Below are 22681 nucleotides of genomic sequence, written 5' to 3'. Positions count from 1 at the left end.
TCATTTTAACTAAATGAAATGCACATTTTGTAAAGTAAACTTTTAGTTTAGCTCAATGAAGTGACATGAGACTCAAAATGAGACATAATCCCAACATTTTATGACATCCTAACCTTAGGTAGACAAGCACATTGCTTTGACTCGGGATTTGACGGTTTTTAGGAAATGAAGACGGTTTTTGACCCGGACTCCAAATGTACTCTAATTACTGCCAAAACGACCGTATCGGCGCGTAGATGACAACTAAGAGGTAGACATTAATATTTGAGCAATCACTTGACGATAATCTTACGAACTGTCACAAATCGTTCCGTGTACCAAACATGCGGCCCAATCATCACCGGGTGGTTTGCGGGAGGTGCAGAAACGAGGTGTCTACAGGTACATCCATTTAACAAGCTTTTATTGCAATTTAACCAGTGTAAAAGGTACACTATAGATTATCATATATGAAGTAGTAATAGGGTATTGACTATTCATATGTGAAAATCACATTTATCGTTTGAGTTTCTTTATGCAAACTCATTAATTTATTACTTTGTTGTATCCAAATGTGTTGTTGAGACAATATTGAACCCCATTGAAGTGAATTGGATTAACATAGTATTCTCCCCTAGTTACTTAAAGGAGGTGACGTCTCGAAGTGACTAGAGTGTGATGCGATTGATGGCAAGTTCAAGTGCCATAGGGTCATATGGGATGACTAGTCGATCACATAGACAGACTGTATGAGACACTCTGTCGGGCAGTGACCGCTTATAGAGTTCTGGAAATTCATAAAGCCTGGTTGTGGTAAGAGCTGCTATAGTATTCTTATGAGTCGATTCTGTTGACTAGAGACTATTCGCCCAAGTTGGCACAAGTTTCTGATTGGCTTTGATTTATACTTTACGACTGTCGTAACTGAAGTCAAATATGTATAATTTGGGTCATGATGAACTGTGGCTAAACAAAGGGAATAGTGCGATAGGAATTGTCCACCCCCTTATCAGGGTTGTTTGAAATCTCAAGGCCACTCGAGGAGTAGTGAACTGAAAATGCGTGGCCACGCTCAGAAGGTATCTACGGTAGATAATTCCAGTCAGACAGTTACACTCCAGATCGAGGAAACCACTCAAGATATGATCAAATATAAGTACGACATGCAAGACACCTTGAATTGAGTGGGAGATTGTAATAGGACAAGAGAATTGGTGACGCACACTTGTCTCGGATAAGTGGGAGATTGTTGGAGTATGTGTCCTCAACAATAGTGCGATCACATGTTTAAATCTCAATAAGAATACGTAAGGCATGATTCATTTATATAGTCAACTGATCACTATTAATCAGTAATGATTCGCTAACTAGAGTTTGACATTACTGTCGTTTGACGGTGGTGATCAGTTGATCCCTTAAGGTCACACCTATAGGATAATTCCTTTAATAGACAAGTTGATTAATTGTATGACGATACAAATTAATCAATTCCTTAAATTGAACAATTCATTTGTGAGAGAGAATATTTTTATCTTATTGTAATTTGATTAAATAAGATTTATTTTAGTAATTAAAATATTTTATTACTAAAATTGATTATTGTTTATGAAACAATTGAGATAAGAATGAATGGTTAATTATAATTACAATATGTTGTGAATTATAATTATATGACCCATTTTATTTATGTCATCAAGAATCACTAGACAATTTGTTATATGTAATTTAATTAATGTATATAATGATATTTATTTGATAAATATGCATTAAATTAATTAATAACATGTTACATACTACATGTGACATATTGTGTGACAAGGGACAAATTGACAAAATAAAATGGATGTCCATTTTATACATATGGACCGAAATGGAGGGAGTAAGGAGTGTGGATGATATTATTTTATGTGATAAAATATAAATAATCATACCTATACTACACTAGCTTAAACACCTACATTTTGGAGAAGAACAAAAAAGAAAAAGAGCAAGCCATGCATTGGCACAAGGCCTTGCACTACCCTGCCACTCCTCTCTTTATGAGAAAATTTTTGTTCTCATTTTGTCATTCTTATTCTTATGCATTCATCTTATATTCTTTCTACTACCTCTCTCTAAAACAAGCTTTTAGAAATAGAAATTTGACAATCCAATATTATCACAAATATTAGATTACTAGTGTAGTAATAGAGATAATATTAGGATCTATTTAAGGTATAATAATACACTAATCTAGTTAATTAGTATATTATTTTGAGGGATTTGTTTTGGGTGCAATCAAAGGAGGATCTATACATTTGGGATTAAGGAGGATCATCCATTACATTTAAGCTCAAGAACAAATAAGGAATGTTTCCTTATTTGTGCCCTTATTTTCGTGCCATATAACAATGTAAGGATTATTGTTTTTCTTATTTAATCTCTTAATTAGTTATGCATGCACTAGATCTTAATGAACTAGATTTAATATGTTAATTAGTTAACTATTAGAAGAGTCTAATAATATATATATATGAACCTAACAAAGAACGGATGGGAACATCAATCTCGGCGATCAAATCGCAACTAGAGGGCTTACAGCTCACAACCAAACAATACAAGGCACAACTCTTGCCTTAAATGACATATGACAATATCTATACCAAGCAAGACCTTTACTACTCATTAAATATAATTCCCCTGGTAGGACGACGATAATGATCACAGAAACCCGGTCCTAGTCTAAATTTGGCCAGACTCTCGGGACAGTACAGTTCCCGATTCGACATGCGGCAGGACAGTCCGCATCCAAGACTCGAATGATAGATCGGAAATCGAGAACCCATAATCGGCAGGACAGCCTGAAAGAGGCGGAAGATATGAGCTAAACCTACAATCGGCAGGACAGTCCAAAAAGGGCGTAAAGATAAGTCAAGCAAAAAGGTATAGCATAAAGGCATTATCATAAGAATACGACTCACTACAAGTAAGTATTTATAATAATCTTTCATACTTAGATTATATTAATGAATATCTCATTTTATAATTAAACATGTCAGTTAAATAAAATATAACAAACGATAATGAATAATTTACGTTATGTGAAATTTACAGAATAAAATGTGACCAACTAAAGTGACTCATTTACGAGCCCAAAAAGAAAACTAAGTGAGGCCCAAGGAATTAATCATGTGAGGTCCAACAATTTACTCATATCAAATCCAACCAATTCAACACAACAAGCCTAATAAATGTAATGTTGTAGATACCTCATTTATGCACCTCCCGTAAGCCACCCGGTGATGATTGGGCCGCATGTTTGGTACACGGAATGATTTATGATAGTTCGTAAGTTTATCATCAAGTGATAGCTCAAATACTTGTGTATACCCCTTGGTCGTCATCTACGCGCCATTACGGTCATTTTGACAGTAATTAGAGTTCATTTGGAATCCGGGTCAAAAACTGCATCATTTTCTAATAACCAATTAAAATGCCGAGTCGAAAAGTTCTAGAATATTCTAGATATTTATTCCATAATTCAATTTTATATCCTATTGGTAAAATATGTCCCGAAAATTTTATTTTAAGGAATAAGGAAGTCGAGATCTATCGCAATTCCATAAAAGAAACGCGGAAATCTTTCTTCCGCAGGAGGAAACCTCTGGGGAAAGGACGCAGCACCTGGTGCGCCTCTTCCAAGAGTCGCAGTGGCTCTTGCGCTTCTTCCCCAGCCCTTTTCTGCATATTTTCAGATATTTTTGAGATTTTTTTCCAAAGTTTTAGTCATTCCATAATTCCTCCGTGTGATTATTATAATTAGGGACCTTCGTTCCACATATTTCTCACGCGAGTGTCCGCCCTTCTCTTCTCCCTTTGCATTCTAAGACCGTGCTCTAATCTTATTGACGTCTACATGCTTGATCAATCGACCACGTAAGCTCGGATCCTTCTGAGTACCAGTCACGTTTGCATGACCGACCAATTTGACCAACTACACTCAATTAATCAATCAATTTAATCTAAATCCTCTTACGAGGGCACTTTCATCATATATTCGAGTCGAGCAATCACTAAACGTTAACTTAGTTAATCTCGTTTCGTCGAACATGTAAGTCTAAGGGTGTAAATCCCATCTTTTATTATTGTATTTTATTATTGTACTAATTAATGTAAGGTTTACGTCAAAAATATGCTTAAGAACGATTTCTAAAAACCCTTTTATCAAATTGTTTTCACGGAGCAACAGTTGGCCGACGTCGAGAAGAAACGCAACAATTGCTGCGCCTCTTTGAAGAGTCGCAGCATCTGATGCGCCTCTTCTAGAGGTTGCTGAAGTTCCTGCTTTTCTTCTTCTTCCTCGCCTCTCTGTTAATTCGTCTTCTTAACAATTTATCGCCTTATATCCGACTTAAATCCCTTATGATCAATATTTGCGGGTTTTCGTCATCGAATCAAACCTGGATTTTGGAGATTCGATTCGTTCATATCAAATCTCTGGAGTTCGACTTTTGTATATGTATTCATCTGTTTATCACGACTTTCGTATTGTTTCCGTCTTAATTGTTTAACCCAAATTAATTTGTAATTAATTTCTAATTAGTCTCAATCCCTTCTAATTCTTTTTAATTCGTTTTTACCGCTTTTATGACCAATTCATATGTTAATAATATGCTAAATCACTTTCATCCGAGTCAAATATCAATAATCAACCATTAAACACACCAACAAACATTAACAACACGCAGTTCTGACTTCACAGCCAGAACTCACCTCAGGAACAGACGCAGTGACCACTGCGCCTCTTCCAAGGGACGTAGCATTGTTGCGCCTGTTCCGGGTTGAGCTCTGTCTCTGAACTTTCGTTCTTGCTTTGACCTAATTCATTAGTTTACATACTAATCGACTATTAACCGTAGTATTACCTCTAATCTATCCGTGTTAGCCTAATTTATTTTCTCTTGTAATTATTGTAATTTTAATTATCGTTATTTATTTATTGTATTGTATGGTTTATTTGTTTTCACATGTAATTAATTTTAAACCCTACTTCGACATTAATGACTGCTAATTACATGTTCACCGACTTAGTTAATTTTCACATGCTAGGATCAAAATGTTGGATGTTGCATTGCATGCATATAATCGACAACATATCGAGTATGAATGATTTTCCTAATCATTAGTAGAGGCCGCTATCGAGGCGGGCGAGATTAGGTGTTCATTAAAAGAACTTCCTAATACGTACCCTCACCCCTTACTCCAGATCTCTGTGAACATCCGTGTTCATTGGCATCCACGAGAGTCATTCTAGACATAGAATGCTAAGGGTAACGAGTTCTTAGTGTTCATGTCATTACTTTGTGTCTTGACATGACTCGAAGTATTCGAACGGTTTCCAATTTTCCACAATAAATTGGTGGCGACTCCACAAATGCAAACTCTTGTTTCCCAAGCGCCCCCGTGGTCCCCCTGTGTCCACAGTTTGGTGACTCCGATGGGGAGTAATACACTTACGTGTTACCAAGGGTGAAACTTGAACAAGGTTAGGGAATAGTTTTTATGAGACAGTTGTCGGTTTTCATTACTCGACCTTCTTAGGTCATTTTATTTGGCCTTTCTAGGCCCAACCCAACCCATTCGACCAATCGTCCCGTCTGGACGGTCCAAATTCTTAACTGGGCCTAAGGATGGATAGCGATTGACGTGAACCATACCATGATGCTTACTCGTGTTTGTATCAAGGGCTTTCACTACTCGAGGAAATGGACTAGGAACCAACCTTACTCATGTTTGGCACGGACCTCTCCACAGACCCGGGTTTGATTGCTCGGTATGGCAACCCACCCTTTCAAGCCAAAACCCTTATAAATGCACTCAGCATACCGTTATAATGCATGTATAAATGCGTGTATCAGATGTGATCACCATTTTTCTAAACAAAACCATGACGAAATTTTGTAAAACGAAAAACCTTTTTAAAATGTAAACATTTTTCAAAAAATGGCCTAAATAGCGCAAAATGAGTCGAAACTCTGTCCAAATGTCCAGTCAAAATTCGGGCTTCAAAACCTCACTTCGAGTCATCACTCCTGCAACTACACTCCAGTTGCTTAGGACAAACATTTCAAAACTTTGTCATTTTCAAACCTCACTTAACACAGTGGAACACTCCCACTTCACAAGTCGAGTCTTTCGTTGAGTAAGTGTGCTAGAATGACCGATCGTGTTTTGATTCATCGTCAATCTCTTATCCAGTTCCCAATATGCCTTTAACTAGTACCACAAGTCAGAGTGGCCAACCCCAAAATGGTAATGATAAAATCCTAACTGCGCTCGCTCGTCTCCAAACAAGCCAAGACCAAGTTTATGATCACCTCAACACTATTGAAGGCCGAATTGTTGCTGTAGAAACTAGACTCCCTCCTGCAGAAAGCGATGTGCCTAGCGAGGCCGTGCATGATAACCTTCCACCCTTCGTTGGACAACAAGAGACCAACCCCCCAATAGGTCTTACTGGAGCTGAAAAGCGACTCCAATACTTGGAAGAGCAACTAATGTACCTTAAGGGAGATGACATCTACATGCAGAATAATCGCAAGTATGAGGCCGTAAATGCTCAATTGCCAACCAACTTCAACATGACTGACATTCCGAAATTCAAGGGGCATGAAAACCCTTTGAACCACATTCGTGCTTTCAAAGACTACATGTCTATCAAAGGCATCAAACCTGAGATTTTCTTAAGGATCTTTCCTTCATCTCTCAACACCATTCCTAAGAAATGGTTCTATTCTTTGGAGCACAAGAAGATTACCACTTGGGATGACGCTGCAATTGAGTTCACTAAGCAATACGCGGATAATACTGAAATCCAAGTCAACATGCGCACTTTATAGGTTCTTACCCAAAATGAGAAAGAGGGCTTCACCGACTTCCTAAGTAGGTGGAGGAAGACTAGCACACAATTAGTCAAACGTCCAGATGAAGCTACCCTTGTAGAGAAATTCGTGGATAACTTGAGACCCATTTATGCAAACCACTTGAGGTACCAAAACATTAAGACCTTCAAAGATATAACTGTGCTAGGGACGAGAATTGAAGATGACATCCGTAAAGGGCTCTTGTCCAAAACGGTACGTCGTGGATATCAAGGCTCAACGAGTCGTTCTTATGGCTCTACTAGCAAGACTGATGAGGTTGACCTTCTCGAGTCATCAAAGAAGAATAACCCACAAAGGAAGTTCACGAACATTGGCGATACGTACTCCAATGCTCTGAAAAGGTTGATGAAACAGGGTAAGCTCCAACCAATAGGACCTACACCTGACCCAGAAAAGAAATCCAAGTTCTGGGACGAGAATGCATACTGCGAATATCATAGAGGTAAGGGACATGATACAGAGAAGTAGTGTTTCAAGCTAAGACATGTCCTTCAGGACATGATCGAAGATGGTCGTCTACCTATACCTCCTGGAGGTAAGCCTAACAATACTCAGAATCCTCTTGGAGTTCTGATGATTACAAATGAAGAATCCACCTTGGATTGTTCACACCTCCTTTCTCCAATCGAAGATGAAATTAATGCATTAGAAGATGAGGGGAGTTATTCCACCATTTCTCCTACCATTGCCGATTTCATTGCATTGGCAAAGAGTGTGAATAGGCAAGTTTCAGAACTAGAAGATGTAGTAGCATCCTTCCGCAATCCAAGCACCATACCCAAGGAGAGCATGCCACTAAATCTGTCTCCAACTTCTACAATGCAAGAGGTAATCGCCGTAGTTGACAGTCTAGTCGACCAAATAATCAATTTAGAAGCTGAGATCATCAGATTGAGAGGGCTTACTAACGTCAACGGAATATGGGCCGATGACGATGAAGATTAATACCTCACTGAACACTATCTAGTCAAGGTTAGTGAGGATATAGTCAAAGCTAGCAAGAATCAGGATATAGACCACCTTACTCGCTCAGGGCGTCCATATCAAAATGTTTGTCAAAATGGTCCTATAGCTAATGGTCCAGTTACTAACACCAATGTCATCACCCCAACTGATGGCAACGATACATCTACTGACCACTTGCTAAAACAACTACAGAAGACAAAGGCTGATCTTTCAGTCTGGCAGCTAGTGGCAAGTTCATTTCCTCATCGCCAAGCTTTACTACACGCCTTGGCTAAATTGAATGTAGCACACAACTCTACGCTGACGACGTAGTCAACTTGGTCTTCCAAGATTCAACTAAGCTAAGTAACCCAATTACTTTCTCAGATGAGGATTTGCCTCCCTTCGGCGCCACTCACAACCTAGCTCTATGCATTACCGTCATACGCTTAAAGAAGAATGTGTCAATGACTTTGGTAGATGATGGCTCCACGGTCAATGTCATACCATTGAAAACGGCATACAAATTGGGCATGAAAGAATCAGATTGGACTCCCACTAACCAAGGTGTTCGAGAATACGATGGAACACGACGTAAAGTTGTAGGGTTAGTCAACCTCACCATAGCCACAGGGCCGATAGAGCGAAAGGTTAACTTTCAAATAGTGGATATTGAAGCATCGTTCAACATACTTCTGGGAAGGCCTTGGATTCATGCTTCCAAAGTAGTAGCATCCACCTTACACCAGAAAATCAAGATCCCACTAGATGGCAAAGTAGTGACGATCACTTCATCACCTATCAAGGTAGTGATAGAGAAGATGTCAAGCAACAAAGTAGTCATAGATCCAGTATACGAGCTTGGGGGCTTTCATAGCATAAACCTTGTAGAGAGTGAACTGGCACCTCTATACTTCGATCCATACTCCAATTTAGTGGTCAACCACATACTCAAGTCTCAGGGATACTTCCCGGGAATGCCACTGAATCCTGCCAAGAAAAATACCTTTGCACCTTACAAAGAAGGAAACTCTCAAAGGATACCATTGGGATTGGGATACAAACCCACGAAAGAAGAAGCTTTGGAGATGCTCACTCAATTTCAAAATCGAAAGGACAAGTGAATCCAAATGCGACCCTACCTCCCTACCCTAAATGGATACTTCATTAGAGAAGGAGATCAAGAATACTTTCACGGGTTTCCCGAACCTTGGCACTATAAAGGAACACAACTAGCTGGAATTGAGATCTTTCACGATTGCTACTTCATTCATTCAGAAACGGTTCCAACCGTCAAAACTCGCCAAGCACCTTGCTTAGACGAACAGGCTGTTAGTCTTCTGTTTGGAGAGGACCGATTTGTTAGAGCTGCACAGGACGAGATCATTACCATGATACTTCAGGATGACCACTTCAACCTTACAGCTTTAATCACCGAAACCAGTTCAAATCAGCAAAAAGGATGGAGAAAGTCGATTAAGTGGACAAACAACCAAGGAAATCTCATCAAAGTCACCACTGGAGAAGGAGAGATGTTCAAAGGAGAACCTGAAGACAACGAATTCGAGTTAGAGTCGGAGTCGGAGTCGTAATCAGAGTTTGAGCCTAGAGAAGTCCCTAGAGAGTCTCCTCATGTCATCACTCCCAATCCCCATGTTTCTCCTAGCATAGCATCGAGTAGTAACAGTAGCTCGGGAAATGCCCCAGCAGCTGTCCCTTTACCGCGACTGACTACTGAGTAGATGGCTTCTTTGTTTCAACTCTTTTCAAAATTTAATATGAATAAATCAGATTCTGCTTACTCTTTGTGTTATTCTGAATGCAATTCTATTTACGATGATAATGAGGATGATCCTGACCCAGACTCAATCGAATTACCTCCCTATATAGCTAAAGAAATATTACAAGAGGGGGAAGGGGCACCAGTTATAGAGAACACTGAACCCATCAACGTAGGAACCAAACTAGAACCCAAGAACTTAGGATAGGGACGACCTTAAACCCCACCGAAAGGGCCAATTTCATAGACCTCCTACACGAGTTCAAGGACGTTTTCGCTTGGTCCTACAAAGATATGCCAGGAATCGACAGGGATATTGCAGAACACAGAATTCCAATCAAGCCAGGTTTCAAACCTGTAAAGCAGAAGCTTCATCGAATGAGGATCGAATGGGCTCTTAAAATCAAAGAAGAAGTCGATAAATAATTCAAAGCCGGGTTCATCACAGTTTCCGAGTATTCAGACTGGGTAGCTAACGTACTACCCGTACCCAAAAAGGATGGGCGAATCCGAGTTTGTGTTGATTTCAGAGACTTAAACAAAGCAAGTCCTAAGGACGATTTCCCTCTACCACACATCGACATATTGGTAGACAATACAGCAGACCAAGCGATGTTGTCCTTCATGGATGAAAGATCATAGATCGATATTAGACTCTCTAATAAAAATTAAATTACCTCATAATTTATCATTTTGGTGATCTATGTAACATGCATGCAAATATAAAAGCATAAAAATGAAAGTTAAGGAAAAACAATTTCCTTACATAGATTTTTATGGTAATATGGGCACAATCAAGATCTCCTACCTTGATTGTTCTTGAGCTTATAACAAAAGGATGATCCTCCTAACAAATCTTCAAAGAGAAGATCTCCTAACAATGTGCATCCAAGAACTCAACCCAATAATCTAACAAGTATTTACTAGTAACTTGTTAGAATTATTCCCTTGATAATATGTAAATATTACTAACACTCTTAGTAATTATTTATTTTAGTTTACTAACAACTTAGTAAAGAATGTTTATTATTTTAGAGAGAAGATAGACAAATTGTTGTTCACATGCAAAATGTACAAGTGAAGTGTGTAAAAAATGAACAACAATTTGGAGTGTATAAAGCGGGAAAGTGGCGGGTGGAGTGAGGTGGAGTGAGGGAGTGAACTTGTTATAATTTTTGTCCAATCTTTATCACATGCACATGATCATATGACAATATTATGGAAGAATAACAAGTAATGTGTAATGATTATAATTATAATCATCCACTACACTCCATTTACACGGTCCAATGTCCCATTTATGGGTCCATTTTGGTTATAATATTTGTCGCACAAATACGTGCAAATTTTATTTCAACATCGTTTCATGTTTAAATGCTTCCATATAATTTCGTCCAAATCACTCCGTAAATATACGTGTACCGCTACACATATTATTTACGTACTAATATTAATCACATTAATCAATTAGTACAATTTTAGTGAATTAACAATTAATTAACTAAAACCCGTCTCCCAAAATTTATTATTCAATTATCGCATAATTAAATAATAACGGTCGTGCCTCGAGTTCGCAACTCGAAATCTCTCTAAAATCATCGACTAACCTTTTAGTCTACAAATCAAGGGACTAAATAAATTGTATCTCATACAATTAATTAGTCGTCAATTGGGGTTCGTTCCTTTAGGTGTGACCGAAAGGGGTCAGTTGATCACCGCCGTCTCACGACAATAACGTCAAACTCTAGTCAGCCAACCATTATCGATTTACGTTGATCAACTGACGAATATCAAATAATTAAATATCTGATGATATTCCTTTAATGAGATTTATTATGTAAACGCACTATTGTGGAGGACACTAACTCCAACAATCTCCCACTTGTCCGACACAAGGTTGTTGGAGCTTGTGTCCTCCACAAATTAGTGTGAAAACATTTATAAATCTCTTATAGGTTCACAAGGGTATACTTCGTATTTTATCAGTTGATTAACGATTACCTAATAACGGTTGGCTTGCTAGAAAGTTTGACGTTATTATCATACTGATGGCGGTGATTAACTGGTCCGTAAAAGTCACACCTAAAGGATGTGTTTGAGAGATGTGATTATGGAAATGTAATCGCATTGATGCCTTATATGACTAAAAGGTTAGTTCATGTATTTGACTAAACAGTTAGTCAATGTGTTGATGAGACGATTATTTAATCTAATTAAATAATATTAGCTGAGACGAATTAACTGTCAATTCGTAAATTGAATATAAACTGTTATATTTAATTAATGTATATAATGTTAGCTTAAACGAATTAAGATGTTAATTTGTAATTAAATGTAATTAGTTATATTTAATTAGCAAATTATAAATATGCGATATTTATAGTTAATGTATATATTATACAATATTGTCATAATAAATGTTGTCAGACTGGTATTGATAAATCGACTGCAAACTGTTATAAGTGGACTTATTAATACATGTCGATATATAGACAATTGGATAAATATACACATTATATATAACTAGTATAGTCCCCGTGCTACAGCACGGTATTTTTTAGATTTATTTTATAAAGAAACTTTCTTATTAAATTAATTTCATAAATTAACTATACTTGCAGTTTAATATTATAATGTACGGAGTACTAAATATAATCTTAGTAAGAGGTAGAAAACGAAAGTTTACTACCATCAAATGGCACTTTAAGTTAAGTTATTTTTGTCTCAAACTATTTTTACTTTACTGTTAAAAATAACACTATAATGTTATATCGTTACATGACATGACATTAAAATAAATTTAAGTGATGTAAGATCTAATTAAAATGTGTATTACCTTATAACAAAAATATGTAAAAACAGTATACTACGCATTTAAAAAGACAATTTACAAATAATTAAATAATATTTTTATTTTTTATTTTTAATAAAAAAATACATAAAAATTTGTTTCATTTAGAAAATCATATTTAGAGTCTAACTGATGATGAAAAATATAAAAAGGAGATTTGCGTAACTTTATAGTGTAATGGATGAAGGATAATATTTATGGAAATGATTGTATAATAAATTAGGGATAATAATTGTTTCTTGTAAAAGAGGTAAAATATAAATGTAATATTCTTTCCATGTATAATTTTGAGAGTTATTTTCTTAGGCGGGAAAACTACTAAGAGTTTTTATTCTCTTAGTAGTAGGGGGATTTGAGAATAACCGAAAATAAGAGGATTTTATCCTTATTTTTGGTTGTTACTTGAACCGAAAAAAGGAAAGAAAAATAAAACCCTAATACTCTCCTATCTTACACGGTTTTAAGAGGGAGGAGGGGACTTATTTTTCTAACCTAATTTTTAACCTAGCACACTCTCATCAAAAGAAAAACACAACAAAACCCTAAAATTAATTAGTAAATTTTGGGGATCGATTCTAGCAAGAACAAAGGCATATCTCATATCATCTTGGGTGCAACGATTAGGCGAATATCATTGCGATATTGTTCTTAGGCCGATTTTGCTAGGACCGAAGGTTGATTCTTCATCCTCTACTATTTTGTTTATGTAATTTTCATTTATGACTAGTTATCATCTTTATAATTTCGTTATAATCCTTATAATTTAAAGGGAAGTATACCGATATTTCCTACAAAGGTGTGCGCTACCAATTCTCTTGTCCGTTATAATCTCCCACTCAATGCAAGATGTCTTTCAGGTCGCACTTGCACATGAACATATCGCGAGTGGTTTTCTCGATCGGGAGTGTGACTACCTGGCCGGAAAAATCTCTCACAGATTACTTCCGAGCGTGGCCACGCATTTGTAGTCATTAACTCCTCGAGCGGCCTTGAGATATAGTTACCCAACGTGGGTGGATAATTCATGTATGCCCTATCTATCCTATTACACAATACAGATCACCATGACCTAGTAAACGCCCTTTTGGCCTCCTTTCACGGCACGACCTAGGACAAAAACCAAAGTCACTCGGAAACTTCACTTGCTCAGATAAAAGTCTCCAGTCAAAAGAATCGACTCATTAGAACATCATAGAGATCCCCGCCACGACCAGGCGTCTATAATAGAACTTAGGGACTGTCTAAATGGTCACTGTCTGGCAAAGTGTCACACACTCTGCCTATGTAATCGACTAGTCATCACGTATGACCTTATGGTGTTGAACAACCATAAATCGACTTACAATCTAGTCACTCCGAGACGTCACCTCATTATGTGACTATTGATAAAATACAATGTTCATCTTATTCACTTGAATAGTGTTCAACATTGTCTCCACAACTTATTCAGATAAACAAGGTATTTAAAATTTAGTCACACTAAATACAAGATTCATAAAAGAATGAATGCGAAAACAATGAATGTGATTATCATATATATAATAAGAGGTACACTATCCAATTTTTACATATCCATAATCTAAAGAAAATATGGTACTCGTCTCAATCCCATTGCGACGACATGACCATCATGCTTAGCCTTTGATAAAGGCTTGGTTAAAGGATCAGCAATATTATCATCTGTCCCAACCTTACAAATATCAATTTCCTTCCTTTCCACATAATCTCTAATTACATGGTATTTCCTTTCAATGTGTCTAGATATGTTACTAGACTTCGGCTCTTTGGCTTGAAAAATAGCTCCATTGTTATCATAATACAGAGTGATAGGATCTTTGGTGGAATGGACTACTTCTAGTCCCTCCATGAATTGCCTAATCCAAACAGGTTCCTTCGCAGCCTCAGACGCTGCAAGGTACTGAGCCTCTGTTGTAGAATCCGTAGTAACGCTTTGCTTGAAGCTCTTCCAGCAAACAGCTCCTCCATTTAGCATAAACACATAGCCGGGTTGGGATTTCATGTCATCCTGATCGGTTTGGAAACTTGCGTCCATGTTACCTCTTACACGCAACTCAGTTTCTCCTTCAAACACTAAGAACGAATCCTTAGTCCTTCTCAAGTACTTAAGGATGTTCTTTACGGCTATCTAGTGACTCTCACCAGGTTTGGCTTGATAACGACTTGTCATGCTCAAGGCATACGCAACATCGGGATGAGTGCAAATCATAGCATACATGATAGACCCAACAGCGGAAGCATAAGGGACGGTCTTCATGTGTTCAATCTCCTTAGGGGTAGAGGGAGACTGTGACTTGCTCAAAGTAATCCCTTGGCCCATAGGTATAAATCCTCTCTTGGAGTCTTTCATATTGAACCGGTCAAGAACTTTATCAATATAAGCTTCTTGACTCAATGCTAGTATCCTCTTGGACCTATTCCGGTAGATTCGGATACCCAAGATTCGTTGTGCCTCCCCCAAGTCCTTCATTAGGAAGTGTTTCCCTAGCCACTCCTTTACGGAAGTGAGCGATGGAATATCATTCCCAATGAGCAATATGTCATCCACATATAGGACAAGGAATGCAACCTTACTCCCACTAAACTTCATGTATAAACACGGTTCTTCCACACTTCTAGTGAAACCGTATTGTTTAATACCATGATCAAAGCGATGATTCCAACTCCTAGATGCTTGCTTAAGACCATAAATGGACTTCTTAAGCTTACACACCTTCTTAGGGTTAGATGTATCCACAAAACCTTCAGGTTGTATCATGTACACCTCTTCTTCTAGAATCCCATTCAAGAAGGCGGTTTTGACATCCATTTGCCAAATCTCATAATCATGAAATGCGGCAACCGCTAAGATTATCCTAATGGACCGTCGCATAGCGACTGGAGCAAAGGTTTCGTCATAGTGTAAACCATGAACTTGGGTGAAACCTTTTGCTACCAATCTAGCTTTGTAAACATCTACATGTTTATCCACGCCGAGCTTAATTTTATATATCTATTTACACTGTGATGTGACCATAATTGGCGCATATTTAGCCCTCGAATTAGCCTTGTTTCCATGCTTTTTAGTGCTTATTTGGGTCATTTCTTATCTTTAGTTCCTTGTTTTGCATATTCTTTGAGATTTTGATCCCTTGGTAGGAAAGGAGTAAGAATCTTGCATTTTCATGGCAAAACGAGACTAAATTGATCCAATTCAATGACCAAGCATCAAGGAGAGACAAGATTAGAAGGCCTTTGTACATATCATAGTAGAAGAGCAATGTTGAGGAAAGATCCTTGAGTCCCCAAGGAAATCCCCAAGGAATTTATGAAGAAAAGGGAAGAAAAGAAGAAGTTACTATCTTTGACGACAATCCGAGCGGATTGTCAACAATCCGCCCGTCCACCCTGCACAATCCGAAAGGCGTCCGTGCGAGAATCCGCTCGGATTTCCCCTCAACAATCCGTCCGGATTCCCCAGAATCCGCTCGGATTCCACCGCCAAATCCGGCCGTCCCGACCTTATTCCGCCCGGATTTCTTCACAAAGACGGATTGTCTTCTTCAAGCTACGAAAAGAGAAGCCCTTCTCTCAGAAAATACCGGGTCCTCCTTGCTCAACTTAAAAAGTGTAATTACTAGTTTAGCCCTTAGTTAACCCTAATGCATCCTCCCTAATTTTCACTATAAATACCCCATTAGGATAATTAGAGGAGCATGTTCTTCTTATCAATAATTAGTGTAGTTAATATCAATCAAATCTCTCTTCAATATTGTAATCAAGTATTAATCAAGTTTTAATCCAAGTTTTAGTTCTTTAATCTCTCTTTTGTTCATCCTTTATTTTGGGTAATTGAAGATTATTTGGGTTATTATTGGGAGATTGACAACCTCTCAATCTAGCATTCAAGTACTTCTATTATTCTTGCTTTATTATTGGAATCATTAGTAGGTATAATCTCTTAATCCCTTTTTAATTATTGTTAATTACTTTCATTTATTCATCATGTTTCATATTGTTAGTATGATTGACAACCTTGCTAGCATGATCAACATGATAATGAGTGAGTAGTCTATTAGCTAGGGTTAATGGGTGATTAGGGGAAACCAACATGGGGAATGATTCATGCTTAAATTAATATGCTTTCATGTTTTATTTGCTTGCTTGTTTTGATCTCAATTCATGCACATGTTATGTTTGATGAAATGCTAAGCCTATGAATCCTTGCATTTACTATCATCTCCTATCCTTTCAATGAGACTTGTAAGACATAACCCAACTCGAGTCTCATTAGACCATGCATGTTGTTGAGTAGGGAAGATTAAGTCGACTTGTAGGTGTTGTACAATCTAATCGATTCGGCTCCGGGACCTAAACTTTCCTAGGATTGTAAGATATAACCCAACTCAATCCATCACAACAATAATTGCTTGCTTATAATTTGAGAACATGTTTGTTTGATCATATCCCATGATTCCCCTATGATCCCATGACACCCTAGTGCCTTTAATCAATTGTTTACACCCCTTTTTATTCATCTTGCTTGTTTATTTTCATTGTTATTCTAGTTTAGTAACCTTCTACATCAACCCAATTTGTGACACCCCTTAGACACCACTAGTTACAATAGAAATCTCATTTCAACTCCCGTCCCTTGGGATCCGACCTTTACTTGCCTCTTTACTAATTGTAGAGTTGCTTGTTAAGCTATAAATTGTGTTTTGATTCGACCGTGACCAACGACCACATCTTAATTTGTGAACACTTAGCGGGATCGCATCAAAAATGGCGCCGTTGCCGGGGACGGTGTTTGTTTGACTTAGATTTCCTTTTTGTTATTAGTTGTGTCTTTCTTCACCTTGAGGAAGTAAAAATCCTCAAGGTTTGTTCTAATTATTTTTGAGTTGTTTGATATTTTGCGTGTCTAGAAGGTTACAAAGTGATTTGTTACCTTTTGACCGTGAAATCGAAAGAACCTTGACGAACAATAGGAGACTTGTTAGGAGGAATTTGAGAGGTGTTAGTGAAGTTGTTCAACCCACTAGTGAGTTTCTCAATCCTTTCGCAATAGAAGGAGAAGAAAACCCATTACACAATACCCCACAAAATCCACCTACAATGCCAAAATTCTCGTCACACTCCGTACCCACCGAGGAGAATCTACCAAATGGTACTCCTACACCGCAACATCTCACCGGAAATTTTATTGCCAAGTCCGCCTTCATCCAACTAGTTGAGAGGAGCCAATTTGGGGGGATGCCTAGTGAGGACCCTCATTCTCATATGGAAACCTTTTGCGATTATTGTGATGCTATCTCTCAAACGGGCGTGACTCAAGACCAAATTAGATGGGTCTTATGTCCTTTTTCCTTAATCGGCACCGCAAAGCAATGGTTGAAGGGCCTTGATAAGGCCACCCTTGGAATAGATTCTTGGAAGAAGTTAGCTCTAGCTTTCTACAAAAAAATCTACCCACCGGAAAAGACCAACATGCTAAGAGCTCAAATTACGGGTTTTAAGCAAAGGGATGAAGAGTCTTTGTATGAAGCTTGGGAGCGGTTTAAAGGTATTTGTCGCTCATGTCCTCACCATGGACTTAGCGAATGGTTTTTGGTACAACAATTTTGGAATGGTTTATATGAAGATTCAAGGAACATTCTCAATATGGGATCAAATGGAATGTTCACCGAAGTTGATGACAATCAAACATGGAACAAGATTGAGGAAATGGTGGTCCATAACTCACAATATAGTAGGCCTCGCAAGGCTACTAGAGGAGGAAGGCATGAAGTGGACTCCGTTACTCAAGTGGGTGCTCAACTTAGTGCTCACATTGACACAATCAACTTGAAGTTTGAACAAGCTATGGCTAGACTTGAGGAAAACTCAAAATCATCGAAGCATCATGTCAATGCCATGACGGCATCCTCATCAATCCCAAGTGGGATATGTGAGAATTGTGGAACTTTGGGTCATGACCCAAGTGAGTGTAGGGGAACAACCGAACAAGTGAATGCTTTCCAAGCATATAAGAGTGGTACCCCTTATTCAAATTTTTACAATGAAAACACCAAGTTCCATCCAAATCTCTCATACAAAAGCCAAAATGTTCAAAACCCTCAAACAACATACACTCCACCACCCATGAGAAACCAAAATCAAAGACCCTTTTACAATCAAAACCAAGGTTACCAAAATCAAAATCCATACAATCACCAAAATGACCAAGGTTTTGATGTCCAAAAAGCGGTCCTCCAAATGCAAAAGAATCAACAAGAATTTTTCACCCAAATGCAAAAAGATAGCCAAGCCAAAGAAACCACCATCAACAACATTCTAGCTCACACCAAGATGTTGGAAACACAATTGACTCAACTAGCATCTTCAAGCTCACAAAGACAAAAGGGGCAATTACCACCTCAAAGTAATCCCCCTAGACATGAAACGGTTAGTGCCATTCACTTGAGAAGTGGTACAAGGTATGAAGCACTGAAGAAGCAAGTTGAGGATGAAGTTGTGGAAGCTAGTGAAAAGGAAGAAATTGTGCAAAACTCCAAAGATGGAGAATCATCAAAAGAAGAAAGTTCAAAGAAAAATGAAGACAAGGCCAAAGAGAAGGAGCCCGTTGTGATTAGACTTCCTTTTCCAAGTCGTCAAGCCAAGCCCAAATTTGATGATCAACTTGGAAAATTCATGGAAATTGTGAAGAATTTAGAAGTCTCAATTCCCTTCACGGAATTAATCAATCACGTTCCGGCCTATGCAAAGTACATGAAAGATATCCTCACAAAGAAGAAGTCAATCCGGAAACTTGAGACTATCGCCTTCACTAAGGTGAGTAGTGCAATACTTCAAGGGAGTTCACCTCCAAAGTTAAAGGATCCGGGAAGCTTCTCAATACCGTGTACCATTGGCGACACGACGATCAACAAAGCCTTATGTGATCTAGGGGCTAGTGTGAGTGTCATGCCGTACTCGGTGAGTAAAAGGTTGGGGATGGGAGAGCTTAAATGCACCAACATCACACTCCAAATGGCCGATAGATCGACGAAGACACCGTTAGGGATATGGGAAGATGTCCCCGTGCGAATTGGGAAGTTTTTCATCCCGGTGGACTTTGTCATTGTTGATATGGAGGAAGATTCCAACATTCCAATCATCCTAGGAAGACCTTTCCTACACACCGCCGGTGCGGTGATTGATGTGAAACATGGAGAGCTCACTCTAGAAGTGGGAGATGAAAGCATAACTTTTAATCTTGACAAAACCATGAGAGCTCCTCGTTTGCATGTGCCATGTTTCATGATTGATCATTATAGCCGAAAAGATGAAAAGAAGAAATCGGAACTCCAATGGAAGAAGAAAATTGAAGATGCTCCATTCAAAGAGCAAGTGAATAGTAACAAGGAGAGCTTGCAAAGCTCATCAAAATCAACCAAGGAAGAAGAAAATGGCCTCATTGGCCAAGGGAAGAAATTGGGAGAGTTGTCTCCATCTAAGCAAGAGATTTTCAATGATCAACTCAATGAAGTTTGTGGTCTTTGGGACGACGAATTTGAAGGGATTTTTAATCCCTACATTGGGCATGCCATCGATCATGATCAACACCAAAGGCCACGGTCTATTGAGGACCTCTACCATAATAATGAACAAGCTTTTGATTACTTCTTCAAGGTGTTGAGCAACATCAACAACACCTTGAACATGCCCCCTTGACATCTCATCAAGAATGAGAGTTTGGTGGAGTCCTCCCTAAACCACCACTTGTAAATATTTCTAACTCCCTAACTTGCATTTCAATTCTTGTATTGCATTTTTGTCATCTTTGGATTTTTATTTACTTTGATCAAAATAATTGTCAAGTAAGAGAGAAGTGAGGGAGGGACTAACAATTTCAATTGATGTGTAGTGCTTTACCTTAGTGTGGGGATGGCAAATTGCCTAGGCTATCCTTGCCTTAGTAGTGCCCCCACAATGAAGAACACAAGACTTGAAAGAAAGAATCGAAGAATGATAAAGGGAATGCGCTGTGCACGGGTGGAACTGAATCCGTGTACACAGAGGAAGAATCCGAGCGGATTCCCAAGAATCCGCCCGTCTTATGCAATCCGAGCGTCCTGCGAAAAGACGCCCGTCTTGAATCGAGCTGAATTTTGAAATTTTCTTGATCGTAAAGAATCCGAGCGGATTTACGAAAATCCGCCGTCTGAAGAATCCGTCCGTCTTGTGAGAAAGACGCCCGTCTTTGCAAATGAGGAAAACAAGCAAATTTCTGACGGGCCAAAATCCGTCCGTCCTTGAGCAAATCCGCCCGTCCCGTGTTCAGCAAATCCGAGCGGATTGTACCAAATCCGCCCGTCTTTAGGCGAGTTTTGGCAAAGGTAGAAGAAGCAGAATCCGCACGGATTGAGCCTAATCCGCACGGATTGCCCCTGCAGTTTTGAAATTTTCGGCCTCTTTATAACCCCTCCCACCTTCATTCATTCATTCATTCATAAACACTACCCACAACATCAAAACCCTCATCCTCTCCATCATAAAAACAAAAACCCTCAACAACATTCACCAAAATCAAATCAAACCATCCTTCCAACAACAAATTAATTACTCCTTCTTCAACAAAAATCAAAACCAAGAACAAAATCTTCAACCTTTGAGTCGATTTTTGTTTTCATAAAGGCAAAGCCTTTCACCTTCAAATCGATTTGGGCATACTACAAATTGAATATTTTTCACTCTTTTCTTGGTTAAGCTCATCAATGGCAAGGACTAAGGGTGCAACAAAGGCAACAAAGGCACCAAAGGCTAAGGCACTCTCACAAAGGCAAAAGGCTCTTCAAACAAAGAAAGCTTTGGCTATGGTGGTGGCAACACCAAACTTGGAAGTGCAACAACAACAACAACAACCTTCTATGGGACCATCAACATCTTCTACTCCGGTAATTAATCAACTTTTGCATTATCCGGAGGTAACTTTTATTTCCGATACCCATAGAAATACCTTTGTCAAGTTTGCTATGAAATCTATTCAATCCACCAAATTCATATGTAAAGATGCCTTGGAAAAATTGGGTGTTCTTGAACAAACAAAAGCCTTTTTCAAAGCCATGGGGTTGAAGAAATTGTTTGAAACAAAGGAATTGACATACCCCTCCCTTGTCTTGGAATTTTTAAGTTCTTTGAAAGTCACCAAAGTTGACAATAGAGAAAATCTCGAGTTTCGTCTAGCTAATGTTAGTAGACGCATTACCTTTACGGAATTAGGTGAAATTTTGGGTCTTAGTGATGAATCGAGTTATCTTAAGCATTATGGAAAGTATGACCCCGAGCCTCTTTGGGAGGCAATCTCCGGGAAGAAATTTGAGGATTTTCATGCATGTCGTGCTCTTTTGGTCCATCATCCGGGCATAAGAGTATGGCACAAGGTTGTGGGAAATACCATAATTGCTAGGAAAGACACCAATCATTTCACAAGACTGGATTTTATTCTCCTTGAATCGGCTTTGAACATCGGAAGAATTCATACCAAGCCTTACAATTCTTTGAGGCTCTTGGTAGATAGATGGCTTAATGTTGATAATGGGAAGAAGGGCACGACCGTTATTGTCAATGGCGGCCTAGTCACGGTCCTAGCTAAGCACTTTGATCCTAATTTCAATATGGATAAGAAGTACAAAGCAAAGGAAGGTGGTCATCTTATTGATATGCATATTATGATTCACAAGTTCAAGTGGGTTGCCCATAACCCCCTTGACACTAAGTATGGATGGCTAACTAGTGAAGCTAGATCGTTCACCTTGCCCTCGAAGATTTGTCGCCTAAGCGTCCACCGGACCAATTATCTACTTCCCCTTTCCGAAGAAGCCGAGTATATCATTCAACAACAAAAGGGTGATCTTGAAACCCCCTCCTCTTCCATTGTCATACCACCTTACCCCTTTAAGTATGAAGAGTTCAAGCCGGAAGGAATTGAAATTGGGAAAGACTATGTGACTCTTCTCATGCAAGCAGTGCACAAGCAAGCCTATGAAGATCGGAAAAATGTGTATTTGGCTCAATATCCACCCCTCCTACATCTAGCTAGGCAAGGACTCCTTGATCCATCTTGTCCTTTGCCTAGTTGGGCGGATAGAGAAGTCTTATTTCCGGGTGCATCTAGGGACGTGGTGGGAGACAATGAGGTTGTTGGAAATGATGAAGAAGTTG

General features: G+C 38.6%; 1 non-coding gene across 1 annotated transcript; it reads right to left on the bottom strand.

Moving 5' to 3' along the window:
- Positions 1–17965: 17965 nt before the first annotated feature.
- LOC141624292 (small nucleolar RNA R71) lies at positions 17966–18072 on the bottom strand. The gene has a single exon (XR_012534099.1). It is a non-coding gene; the product is annotated as a small nucleolar RNA R71 (small nucleolar RNA).
- Positions 18073–22681: the final 4609 nt, after the last annotated feature.

This window comes from Silene latifolia, chromosome X (genome assembly GCF_048544455.1).
Source record: "Silene latifolia isolate original U9 population chromosome X, ASM4854445v1, whole genome shotgun sequence".
Lineage (NCBI taxonomy): Eukaryota > Viridiplantae > Streptophyta > Magnoliopsida > Caryophyllales > Caryophyllaceae > Silene > Silene latifolia.
This window is presented reverse-complemented; position numbering and strand designations above follow the sequence as displayed.